This window comes from Fundulus heteroclitus, chromosome 14 (genome assembly GCF_011125445.2).
Source record: "Fundulus heteroclitus isolate FHET01 chromosome 14, MU-UCD_Fhet_4.1, whole genome shotgun sequence".
Classification (NCBI taxonomy): domain Eukaryota; kingdom Metazoa; phylum Chordata; class Actinopteri; order Cyprinodontiformes; family Fundulidae; genus Fundulus; species Fundulus heteroclitus.
This window is the reverse complement of record NC_046374.1, coordinates 31713781-31727116: the sequence shown is the minus strand read 5'-3', so window position 1 is coordinate 31727116 and position 13336 is coordinate 31713781.

Genomic DNA, 13336 nt, shown 5'->3' with positions numbered 1-13336 from the left:
CCAGCAACCAAAGAGGAGATTTATGGATGGATTTGAACAAGACATGAAGGTAGTTGGTGTGAGAGAAGAAGCAGAATATAGTTAGATGGATTAAGATGACTTGCTGTGACAAGCCCTGAAAAGGAAAAGTCGAAAGAAGAGAAAGGTTTATTTCATAGATTTATCTGAATAAGTCGAAATGGGATGTCTCCTTTTTGGCACAGAACTGACTTGTCAAATATATTTATATGGAGGTGTCTATACCACCAATCCCACCATCCGTTCCCCATTTTATTATTTTGATATAAATACATTTCTTACACAGATGCTTTCCTTACAAGACAGACACCTTCCTGTTTTGTGCAGAAAGAGCAGTGGCATTATCAGACTACTAGGCAGATTAAACCAAACCTCAACTATCATTGTGAAACAATCAGTACTCCCTTTTGTTATATATACAGTTGTATAAATTATACCCCAAAGAAATCTCAACAGCAGTGAACTGAGTATGACCGTAATAGTGTAGAACGCCCTCTGTTTTGAATGGTCAGGCCTCTCGTTGCCCCCACCTTGCTCCCCCGGGCCTGGATGTATTAAAACCCTCAAAACGGAGAAGCTACAAAAGGAGACAACTAATAAAGATAATATCACAAAGGACAAATATATAAACAAAAACACTCTGAATATCATCAACACAATCCATAAAGGGGAAAGGAGCCAGACGAAGCCAGTAATTATATTTCTGATTCTGATCCACCTGCCATTTCTCAGGTTCAGGTACATGATGGGATGTACAACAGCCAGGTAGTGCTCCAAACATGTCAACATATGGAAGGACATTTGTCCAAGCCACGTGAAGGAGTAAAGCAGGGTACCGGTTTGTAAAATGGGCCCTGTGTCCTCCTTGTAGATGCCACAAGAAGTCAGGATATAACCAATGACACCAATCAACTCCATGCTGGCCAGGTGGTAGCTGAAGCAGTTGGAGTGACTGACTGGTGCCACTGAGGAAGGTGAGCCCTTTTTCCACTGTTGAAGACCATGACACAGGATGAGCACAGAGAGAGGAATGTGAAGACAGACGTTAATGGTGATGAAGACTAAAAAGATTGTGGAGGTTGGTCTGGAAATTAGGCAAATCGCGTAAGAAGAAACGGAGGGGTCTTTGGGGGGAAGAGACGATTCATTGGAGGCTGAAGAGAAGTTCATATCTAAAAGAGAACATAAAGGGAAAATTTAGTAGAAAGCACTAAAATGTATGAAATGTAACTTAAACTGTTAATGTTGATCCCCTGCGATGGACTGGTGACCTGTCCAGGGTGTATCCAGCCTCTCGCCCATTGACAGCTGGAGATAGGCACCAGCACCCCTCATGACCCCAATAGGGATAAGTATGTTGGAAAATGGATGAATGGATGGGTGGATTGGGTAAACTGCCTTGCCCATGGCGAAGATCAACATGTGACAAGGGGAACCTGGAAGCTGACCCGCAATCTTCCAAATACAAGACAACGTGTTTTTCCACTGAGCCACTGTCATTGCTGTTCTTGCCCTCATGAAAATCCAAGCCAACTTTCTTTCTGGACCCGGTTTTAGAAAGAATGGCTGATCTGCCCTGAGTAGAAAGCAGCTACTCTCGGTAGGTCTACCTCACGCTGTCATGGTCAAGGTTTTCGGTTTTAGACCAGGTGATCTCAATCAGGTAACTAAACTCAGCTTCCTATCAACCCTGAGTTGAGCACCATTACGAGTATGAAATAAACCCTCATCAATGGAACGCAGATAACACGATTCACCATGGCAATGGCAAGAAATAACAAGCCTCAAAGTACACATTTCTGGCAAATGGAATTACAAAATATTTAATGAAGGCATGTGGAGGATATTAAACCATAACTAACAAGAGAAACAATGGTGTTGCTGCAGAAAAAGTGAGTTAGCAGTAGTGAATTGCTGAAAATGTCAATGCATGAGTGATATTGTCGCACTACAGGCAGAAATTGACTCAGAAACTGAGCACTTGGCAAGGTTAAATTGAGTTTATTGATGGTTCTCGGTCAGGCAGGCGGTGACCAGATCTGTGGTGTCAGTCCGTGTTTGGGGGCTATCCTCATATCAGGTGTCAGGCAGGCAGGAAGTCGTTACCGGGGAGTCTAAGGCAGCAGGTGAGGGACCGGATTCAGGTAGGCAGACGAACTTGACAAGGGAGAGAAACAGGCAGGTTAGGAGGTGATCAAACCTGGCTTAGTCAAAGCTAGACGTGAACGGACAAATGACCTGAGAGTGTTTACCACTGGGGTTAAACAACAATCTGACGCCGTGCAGGTGGAGTCTCCATCCTTATATGGCACCGGCTGCTAATCAGGGTATGACTTGCAGGTGTGAGGGTCACAGCAGCTGATGTGACAGGCCCCTCCCCTCCAAGGCGCCCGGCGGCATCTTGTCCCTGTGGAAGTCCCGGATGAGTGGAGGGTCCAAGATGGCGGAACGGGATTCCCAGCTGCGTTCTTCCGGACCGTACCCCTCCAAGTCCACCAATTACTGGAAGCCCCATCCACGACGGCAAACATCCAACAGCCGTCGCACTGTGTGGGCAGGAGCGTTGTCAATAATCTTGGGGGATGGGGGACGTTTGGTGGGAGGACATAAAGGACTGGACATAACAGGTTTTATCTGGGAAACATGACAAGATGGATGGATCCTCATCGTCCTGGGGAGGTTTAGGCGAACGGTTACAGGGTTTATGATCCGGTCAATAGTGAAGGGTCCAACAAACCGGGGTGTGTGTTTCTTGGAGGTGTCTTTCAACGGCAAGTTCCTGGTGGACAACCAGACTTCCTGTCCAGGTCAGTAATTGGGGGCTGGGTGCCTCTAGCGATTGGCGAGAAGGCGGTTACGTTCAGCAGTCCTGGAGAGGGCTGCTCGTGTCCTTCGCCAGACTCTTTGACACCTGCGAAGGTGATGCTGCAATTTCCCGCTCCTGAGAGGGAAATAGGGGGGGTTGATAGCCCAGTGATGCTTCAAACAGAGACATACCTGTAGCTGAGCTGGTGAAGGAGTTGTGGGCATATTCTACCCATGGTAAGTACTGGCACCAGGAAGTTGGCATGTCCAAGATGATACAGCGAAGAGCTGCTTTTAGGTCTTGGTTCACCCTCTCAGTCTGGCCATTAGTTTGTGGGTGGAATCCAGAAGAGAGGTTAACTGTAGCCGCCGGAGCCTGTCGGAAGGCTCGCCACACCCTGGAGGTGAACTGAGGTCCCCGGTCCGAGACTATGTCCAGCGGAATGCCGTGGAGCCTTACCACATAGAGAACGAGGAGGTCTGCAGTTTCTGCAGCGGTGGGCAACTTGGTTAGGGCAATAAAGTGTACTGCTTTTCGTCTTTCAAATTTTCTTTAGCTTTTCATCAAATTCCTTGTTTCTAAAGGGAAACCGATACAAACCACTCCACCATTCAGAAACAAATCATACAAACTGATAAAAACCACCAATCAAACATGTTTAGTTTGTCTTATAAACATGACATTAATTACATAGAGATTCTACAACTAAATGAACATTTGTGTCTACACAAGTATTTTAAACAGAACCCTTATTCTAAATGAGAGAAAAATATTAAACCTATAATTACAATAGTTTCAAACTATCATGCCGAAGAAGAAAAAGTCATAAGAAAATCTAATACATATGTAATGTTTCTCAAAGCAAGTTTAGTCTGAATGGTCACATCAGCTCTGATCACATGTTTTTGTCATACATGTGTAACAGACTCACAATGTTGTCCTGCAGCAGGCAGGAAGCAGGAATGTCAAAGCTGAACAACGGATGCAACACATAGGGCAGATGTGCCGGCTGCTCTGGTTCTTAACTTCACACTCACACCTTTGTTTTTAAAATAGACCTTTAGAATTTCTTTCTTTACTCACACTCGGCCCTGAATATTAATATTTACATATATGTTAAGGTAATTACATTTGATTGCTGTGTCACGTTAAAAATAATAGATTTGCCACAACAGTCTGTATGAATGTTAAAACAGCGCCGCTGATGAGCTTGGTTAAAATTGTCTTGGCTGTAGCTGCACTACAGCTTCAGATTTGATATCCATTCATCCATCTATTCAATGTCTTCTGCTTATCCAAGATTGGGTCAAGAGGGTTAAATGTCCCAGAGGGAGACACAGATCAACACTCATCAGGTCATTGTAGGGGATCCCGGGATAGAACAGAAAGTTAGTCCCTCAAACCAGCCTAACGTCTGGACCAGGGTTTCCTCTCAGTCCAAGCCGCCTCAAATGACTTCCTTTGATCAGGATTTTCGGCTTTCATGCTGGAAACCATCCACAATGCAGACTCTCTTACAATATCTATAAGGAAAAAAAACTTAGCCCTTGTTTTAATGGCCTGGTTGATTGAAACTTTGCTGTTTGGCTCAGCTAAGTTAGGGTTGCAAACATTTCTAAAAACCTTACATAGCAACCATGTACAGCTCTGACTGGTGCTTTTTACCTCTCGCTCTATGCTGAAAATAAATAATAAATGCAAACATAAATAAACAATCCCTCTCATTCTGATAGACCTCCCTTTCGTTGTTAATCTAATGCTCCAAAAAGGAAAACTGGATAAAAACCTACTGGTGCACCACAATCAACTGATCCAGCATAAGTTGGTGAAGAAATGTTTAAATGAATTTGCATATTGTCTGAGAGTGAACACATTTTCCTTAAGTCACAACTGAATCAGCAGACAGGTTTGCATATAATGTGTGGTGTCTGACAAAAGTATTTCACTGTTTATGTTTTCCCCATAAAATATTAGTGAATTGATGTAAGAACATCCTTATAGGACTTTACCTGCTGAATGGTTGCTGGGTAATCTTTCTTCTGTGAATAGGACCCCAAACGATGATGTCATCTAGGGCAACAAAATGGCTAAAGCTGGGTTGGGTAGCGTCAGACAGATAAAAGGTGTGGATGGGTTATGCTGGATGTGAGTGGAAAAAGAGGTGTTTAAGGCACAGGCTGGTTGAGCACGTGGTGCCCTGATTAACTAATTAAAGGGGTTGTTACTTTGTGTGCAGTGTCCTATCTTAAATTCACATTTTAAAACAAAGGCTAAAGTTCACAATTCTCAAGTGGCTAAAGTTGCTAATGGGTGTAAACAACTATGGGGGACTCAAAAGATAAAAGTCTAGAAAGTAGTAAAGTGTCTGAAATAAAAAAACTCATGAAACTCAACCGAAGTCACAAAATGTAAGAAAGACCATAATAATAGGAGAGATATATTGCTGTTATACTTTCGTCTTTTAAATTTTCTTTAGCTTTTCATCAAATTCCTTGTTTCCAAAGGGAAACAGATATAAACCACGTCACCATTCAGAAACAGATAATACAAACTGATAAAAACCACCATTCAAACATTTTAAATGTGTGCAGTTCTGCATTATACATTATGAATTGTATTTCTGTTAATGTTTAGCTTCTTATATAAATATGTAAAAAATATAAATGCAACTTCTTACAACACAGCCTTTTTGCTTTAAAGGTGACATTAATTATACAGATTTTACAACTAAATGAACATTTGTGTCTACAGAAGTATTTTGAACTGAAACATCATTCTAAATGAGAGAAAAATATATAACATATAAGTACAAAATTTCAGCCTATAATGCTGATGTGAATTATGAGAGGTGAAGGCCATAAGAAAACCCACCTTTTTATTGTTCATAAGCTTCCTCGCTCCTTTTCTGTCTCCTGGATGAACTAATGCTTTGGTGGAAAAATGCCGCTCCATCCTACCTCTCTGTCTTTCAATATTTCATTCAAATATTGTTTATTTACTTTGACAAAATGCAAAATCATCTGGATGAAAATACAACTGATTAATTACATGTTCAGTATGTGATGGAGAAGCATAAATCAAAGGAAATATTTGCAAACACTCTGAGGATGTAATGATTTGTAAGGCAAACACATTACACTGTTGTTTATAGAATAGTTTATTTGATTTCAGGTCTGTTGCTTGTGTTTACATCTCAAGTATATATCTAAAAACAAAAAACTGCAGATTGGGGAAAAACAAAATGTAAGGATATTTAATTCAAGGTCTTGACCATTTATCCTCTCTACTTTCTATCTGAAAAAAACAACAACATTTTTTTTAATTAACAACAGAATTGCTTTATTCAGGGTTCCAAAGCAATGAAAGAGCTATGAGTCTAATCACACTTTGTTTTGTTTATTTATATTTGCTGTATGTTATTTTTTCTTTGTCTGTTGGATAATGTCGAAAAGAAGAGACAGGAGGCATAGCTGGAGGTAGCAGAGATAAAGATGTTGAGGTTCATCAAAAGGCACATACTCAGGGTTCTTACAACTGCACCAACCCACACAGCCATGGCCTCTTTTTTATTGTTTTAACATAAATGCAGTCGTCATGGAAAATTCCTCTTACAGCCAAAGTTGACTGTTCTTTGCAGAAAGAGCAGTTGTAACACCAGACTGCTTGGCAGGTTAAACCAGCCATCAACTGTCATTGTCACACAATCAAAATGTCCGAATGCATACAGTACACCTGCAATGAGACCAAAAGCAAATCTCAGCACCAGCGTTCCCAGGATGGCCATAACGGTGTAAAACGCCCTTTTCTTTGACTGGTCAGCCCTCTCAAGACCCTGCTTCCCGAGCCTAGTACTTTTCAAAACATTTAAAACAGAAAGGTTACAAAATGAGACAGCTGCCACAGATAATATCAAAATGCTTAAATGAATGTGAAAGAAAAGCTGGTCGGGTAAATTAATCAATGACAAGGTCAGCAGCCAGACACAGAATGTGATTATATTTCTGATTCTGATCCAACTCTTCTTTCTCAAATTCAGATAGATGACGGGATGAACGACAGCCAGATAGTGCTCCGAACATGTCAGCAGGTGAAAGAATATCTCGCCAAACCATGTTAAGGTAAACATTTGGGCCCCTATGTGAAATAAAGCCACTGAGTCTTCCTTGTAAATAGCACAAAAGGTAAGGACTGAACCAGCGACACCAATCAACTCCATGCTCACCAGGTGGTAGGTGAAGCAGTCTGAGTGACTCATTGGTGTGGCTGAGGAGGTGGAGCGCTTATTCCATTGTTTCAAACCATAATAAAGGATGAGCAGAGAGAGAGACAGGTGAAGACAGACAGTAATGATTATATTCAAGATGAACATGGTCGAGGTTGGTCCGGAGATGACACATGAAAAGAAACTGTGCAAGTAGGAAAACTGTGAATGAAAATTTGTTTCATTGTAGGTTGAAGAGGAAGATTCCAGCATACCTAGAAGAGAAATGGATAACACAGTCAGATATAATGCAAGAAAACACATCAGATGTAAACTAAAATGTTAAATTTGGTCTTGACAACATATTGGGGAAAAAGTATAGTAAGGCAATATAAAGAATGTTTATAGCACTTTTGATTAATAAGACAATTCAAAGTGCTATACATGAACAGAAAAGACATTGCAGAGGGAAATATTACTTAAGAAAAAAGAAAACATTACATCAACAAAGAAGCTAAGTAAATGCATGTCTAGACTTCATTAGTTTTACTGCACCAAGCTTTATCACTAACATTCAAATTTTGTTTCTATTTGTCTATGACAGTAGCCTCTTGTTTTTGCTAATCAAGTTGTTTGTCCCATTCTATTTTCTAGTAAATTTCTAATAGATATTTTCAAAGAGATGCCATTGATTTGAGTGCGTCTAGGCTTCTAGAGACCAGAAAAGGTACAGTTTGATTTGTAAGCTTAATTTCAGTGTGTGATTTGAAATCCCAAGGAACCAAAGTGACAAAACTTAGGTTACCCCAACACACACTGTTTCCCTCGTTCAGTGGTGAAGTTTGCCGATGACACCGCTTTAGTGGATCTCATCTCCAACAATGATGAGGTCCACAATCTCACACACTGGTGCTTCAGGAACAACCTGATCCTGAACACCAGCAAGACCAAGTAGGTAATACTGGAAGAGGGTCCAAAAATGGAAAATGAAAACGGACTGGATTTTCCACTAAGCCACTAAAAGCTACAATACAAAGTGTCTTAGCATAACTGTGTGGTTTGGGAGCTATATATATATATATATATATATATATATATATATATATATATATATATACAGGGTGTGATTTGCTGGGGGGGATGGGGGTGTTTTTCCCCCCCTCTGGTTGTGACGTCCCCCCCTCTGGTCATTCGTGTTTTATCCCTGGGGGGGGATACATTCCTCCCCCTTCTGATCTGAATAAGTAATATTATCAGGGGTTTAATGTTCTCCGTCTGTTATGAACTAGAATCAGGCAAACCCAGTATTCAAACCAAACAAGCGAGGTATAAGCAAAAAACAGGATTTTAATAATGAAACAGGGACAGGCGGGCTCAACGATCAAAAGGGCAGTCCAAAATCCGGTACACAAAAGGCAGTCCAAAATAGGCAGAGGTACAGACAGGGCAAAAGCAAGCTCGGATAATCATGGGACAGAATCAGGTCGGTAAAACGGTAAATCAGTCAGACAGGGCAGGAAAAACAGATCAGGGAACAGGCTGGCTCAGAATCAAAAAGGCTCTCAGGTTAGCATCAACAGGTCAATCAAGAAAGGAACGCTGGAACAAAACTCACCGTGGGCTCGTTAATGATCTGGCGGAGAACTAAAGACTGAGGCAGAACTATATAGTGAAGTGCACAGGTGAAATGGAGTGAAAACTAATTACCGGGAAACAGCTGGAACTAATCAGAGGCAGGGAAGTGAGCTGGCCATTTGTTTAGTGAACAGAACTGAGCTAAAAGCTTACAGAACCCTAACCGATAGTATAAAACAAAGAACAAAATCAAACCACAACAAAACTCAAACTATTCCATAATTCAAAACTAAGACAGAACCTAAAATCATGACACCGTCGCTGTGAGGGACTTTCGTCATTTGGAAAATGAGCGCAAAATGTTCCGTGTAGACTTTTTATTCAAGATTTTAAACAGAAGCTGCACTTAACCAATGAAATCTGGCAGAGCTAGGACATTAGCCAATCAGAAGGAGAGTAGGGCGGGTCTTTGCAAAGCGGAAATCTACCAGTCTGAGGTTTATCAGTGTTCAATGATTTTAACTGTCAAAACAAAATCTCAAACTGACCACAGATGCATGAATGAAAGTAGCGATAGTCAAAGGTTTTCTTTGGATTTATGTAAACCAGCAGGTCAGAAAGTTCAGTGCATAAAACAGCTGACAACAACTTCCCTCGGTAAGTGTGTCTGTTGCTGTTATGTTTTATTTAAAACTGAAAGAGTAACGCTGTAGCTCGGCTAATTTAGCATGACGCGCTTTTTTTTTTTTAAGAAGAAGAAGGAGGGTCGGAATGTGAAACGATGTCCCGGTTTGACTGGGTCTGATTCGGAAAAAGTAAAAAAAAAAATCATAAATATTATTCCACCTGCGCTTTTCTGTAACAAAGAAGGTCGTGGAGGGGCAGTCAATGAGCGAGAGGTGGGGACACAGAGTATATAGGATTGATTTATATTGAATGTTACAGTAGAGGTAATGTACAGGTGTGAAGAAGATGATGTAATGATGCAAGCTGCTGTCTTTTGAACTAGCTGCAGTTTATGGAGGGTTTTGAAATTGTAAAGTGAAAAGATGAGTGGACTGTGGACCAGTTTGTCAAAAGTGCGAAGGAAGAACTTGCTTGATGCTGCAAATATGAAAGTTAACCAGGTGATGTTATGGATGTGGAAAGTGAAGGAGATTATGCAGAGGGCTGTCCAGGATGGCGACAAGGCTCTGATGTAATATTCTGGTTTCTGTTCGGGTTTTATTTTTGAGTCATTTTACTCTGCTGCTTTAGGTTCTCTGGTTGCTTTGAGTTTTGTCTTGTCTAGGTTCTTGTTTACTGTTAGTTTATCCTGTTTTGTCATCAGTTTTAGTCTTAGCTTTATTTTCTGTTTTAGGTTTGTACTTCAGGGTTGTTTTGTTCTTTATTAGATCGTGTGTGTGTAGTTTGTTTCTGTCCTCTTGTCTTGTCAGCTTTTTAGATTTGTCTGTTCTTGTTTTGAGCCTCAGCACTGATGTCTGGTCTAATTACTCACTCTGCACACCTGCCTTACTCCACCCCTGTTGCAATCATCTCTGACCGGTTTCACCTGCTTCCACCTCCATATAAACAGTTGAGACCAGACATCAGTGCCAGGTCGTCTGTTTGAGTATGGGTGAGTCTCCTGCTGCAAGTTTCTGTTTATTGGTTTAATTTTGGATTTTTGACCCTTTGTCCCCAGAGATCTGAGCCACCCTGTTTCTGTCTGTTCCTGCCTTGTCTGCCCAACTGGACTGTTTGTTTCTCTGCCCTTTTTGGTTTTTGGATTTTGTTAATAAATATTATTTTACCTAACCTCTGCTGGCCTGGCTGAATTCTGGGTCCTCTGCTCTGATTCATGACAGAACGACCTGGCCACTCATAGGACCCATCGCCAGACCAACAAGTTCACTTTTTTTTTTTGTTTTTCCCCACCATGGACCTGACACCGAGTTTGTTATCAGGACTCAAGATTATGATGGACACTTGGGCTTTGTTTGGGACAGAGGAGGATGTCAGGCGCTTACCTGAGGTCGTCTTGGGTGCCTCGTTTAAGGGATCACGGCTGGCATTTTGCCCTCCCGGTGTCGGTCCCAGACGCAACCACCTCTGCAGCAGTACAGCCCGCCGCCAGAAACGCAGGCGAGCATCTGGTCCGGTTATTGCTTCCGTTCCTGGTCCTGCCTCTGTGAGCTTGGTCTCAAGCTCTTCTGGCCGGCGATCGGTCGAGTCAGCTCAGCAACGACCGGTCCCCAAGTCTCCAGAGGGGGCCCTGGAGGGTCTGCCCCTCCCCAAGTCTCCAGAGGGGGCCCTGGAGGGTCTGCCCCTCCCCAAGTCTCCAGAGGGGGCCCTGGAGGGTCTGCCCCTCCCCAAGTCTCCAGAGGGGGCCCTGGAGGGTCTGCCCCTCCCCAAGTCTCCAGAGGGGGCCCTGGAGGGTCTGCCGCCATCTGGTGACGAGGGGGTCCAGGAAGAACCGCTTCCACCCAAGCCCCAAGAAGGGGTCCTGGAGGACCCGCCCTCGATTTCAGCCCCAGTGCCGGCTCCACGCAGCTTTAAAGCAGAGCATCCAGTGCCGGCTCCCCGCAGCTTTAAAGCAGAGCATCCAGTGCCGGCTCCCCGCAGCTTTAGAGCAGAGCATCCAGTGCCGGCTCCACGCAGCTTTAAAGCAGAGCATCCAGTGCCGGCTCCACGCAGCTTTAAAGCAGGGCATCCAGTGCCGGCTCCACGCAGCTTTAAAGCAGAGCATCCAGTGCCGGCTCCCCGCAGCATAAAGACTCAGTCTCCAGTGCCCGCTCCCCGTAGCTTTAGCGCACCGTCTCCAGTGCCAGCTCCCCGTAGCTTTAGCGCACCGTCTCCAGTGCCAGCTCCCCGTAGCTTTAGCGCACCGTCTCCAGTGCCAGCTCCCCGTAGCTTTAGCGCACCGTCTCCAGTGCCAGCTCCCCGTAGCTTTAGCGCACCGTCTCCAGTGCCAGCTCCCCGTAGCTTTAGCGCACCGTCTCCAGTGCCAGCTCCCCGTAGCTTTAGCGCACCGTCTCCAGTGCCAGCTCCCCGTAGCTTTAGCGCACCGTCTCCAGTGCCAGCTCCCCGTAGCTTTAGCGCACCGTCTCCAGTGCCAGCTCCCCGTAGCTTTAGCGCACCGTCTCCAGTGCCAGCTCCCCGTAGCTTTAGCGCACTGTCTCCAGTGCCAGCTCCCCGTAGCTTTAGCGCACTGTCTCCAGTGCCAGCTCCCCGTAGCTTTAGCGCACTGTCTCCAGTGCCAGCTCCCCGTAGCTTTAGCGCACTGTCTCCAGTGCCAGCTCCCCGTAGCTTTAGCGCACTGTCTCCAGTGCCAGCTCCCCGTAGCTTTAGCGCACTGTCTCCAGTGCCAGCTCCCCGTAGCTTTAGCGCACTGTCTGTAGAAGCCTGTAGCCAGGCCCTGTCTGTAGAAGCCTGTAGCCAGGCCCTGTCTGTAGAAGCCTGTAGCCAGGCCCTGTCTGTAGAAGCCTGTAGCCAGGCCCTGTCTGTAGAAGCCTGTAGCCAGGCCCTGTCTGTAGAAGCCTGTAGCCAGGCCCTGTCTGTAGAAGCCTGTAGCCAGGCCCTGTCTGTAGAAGCCTGTAGCCAGGCCCTGTCTGTAGAAGCCTGTAGCCAGGCCCTGTCTGTAGAAGCCTGTAGCCAGGCCCTGTCTGTAGAAGCCTGTAGCCAGGCCCTGTCTGTAGAAGCCTGTAGCCAGGCGCCCTGTCTGTAGAAGCCTGTAGCCAGGCTCCCTTTCCAGAAGCCTGTAGCCAGGCTCCCTTTCCAGAAGCCTGTAGCCAGGCTCCCTTTCCAGAAGCCTGTAGCCAGGCTCCCTTTCCAGAAGCCTGTAGCCAGGCTCCCTTTCCAGAAGCCTGTAGCCAGGCTCCCTTTCCAGAAGCCTGTAGCCAGGCTCCCTTTCCAGAAGCCTGTAGCCAGGCTCCCTTTCCAGAAGCCTGTAGCCAGGCTCCCTCTTTAGCTCTTAGCCCGGCGCCTCTCCTAGCCTGTGGCCCTGCTCCTCCCTTAGCCAGTAGTCTGGAGCCATTCACTGCCTTTAGGCTGGCACCATCCTTTGCTTTCTCTCTTTCCAGGAGTCGGGTTCTGAGAGTCCTGCTCTGCCACCGGCTTCCTATCGTTTTACTCTACCGAGGCCGTCGTCCGGGGCGACCGCCGGACATCCTGACCCGCCGGGGTCGTCGTCCGGGGCAACCGCCGGACATCCTGACCCGCCGGGGCCGTCGTCCGGGGCGACCGCCGGACATCCTGACCCGCCGGGGCCGTCGTCCGGGACGCCCGCCGGACATCCTGACCCGCCGGGGCCGTCGTCCGGGACGCCCGCCGGACATCCTGACCCGCCGGGGCCGTCGTCCGGGATGTCTGCCAGACATCCGGCCACTTTAGGACTCAGTTTCAGTTTCGATTCGCCCTTAGAGGGTTGTTTTGTGTTTTTGCACTTGTGTTAGATATTATTTTCTTCTTCAGACTCTAGCCCTCCAGCCTTTAGCCCCCTCCACCCACCCGATTTGACTTGGGTTCTTGTTTTCTTTGGACTCCCGTAGACGTTGGAGGGCGTCTAGAATCCGCCCTTGAGGGGGGGGCTCTGTAATATTCTGGTTTCTGTTCGGGTTTTATTTTTGAGTCATTTTACTCTGCTGCTTTAGGTTCTCTGGTTGCTTTGAGTTTTGTCTTGTCTAGGTTCTTGTTTACTGTTAGTTTATCCTGTTTTGTCATCAGTTTTAGTCTTAGCTTTATTTTCTGTTTTAGGT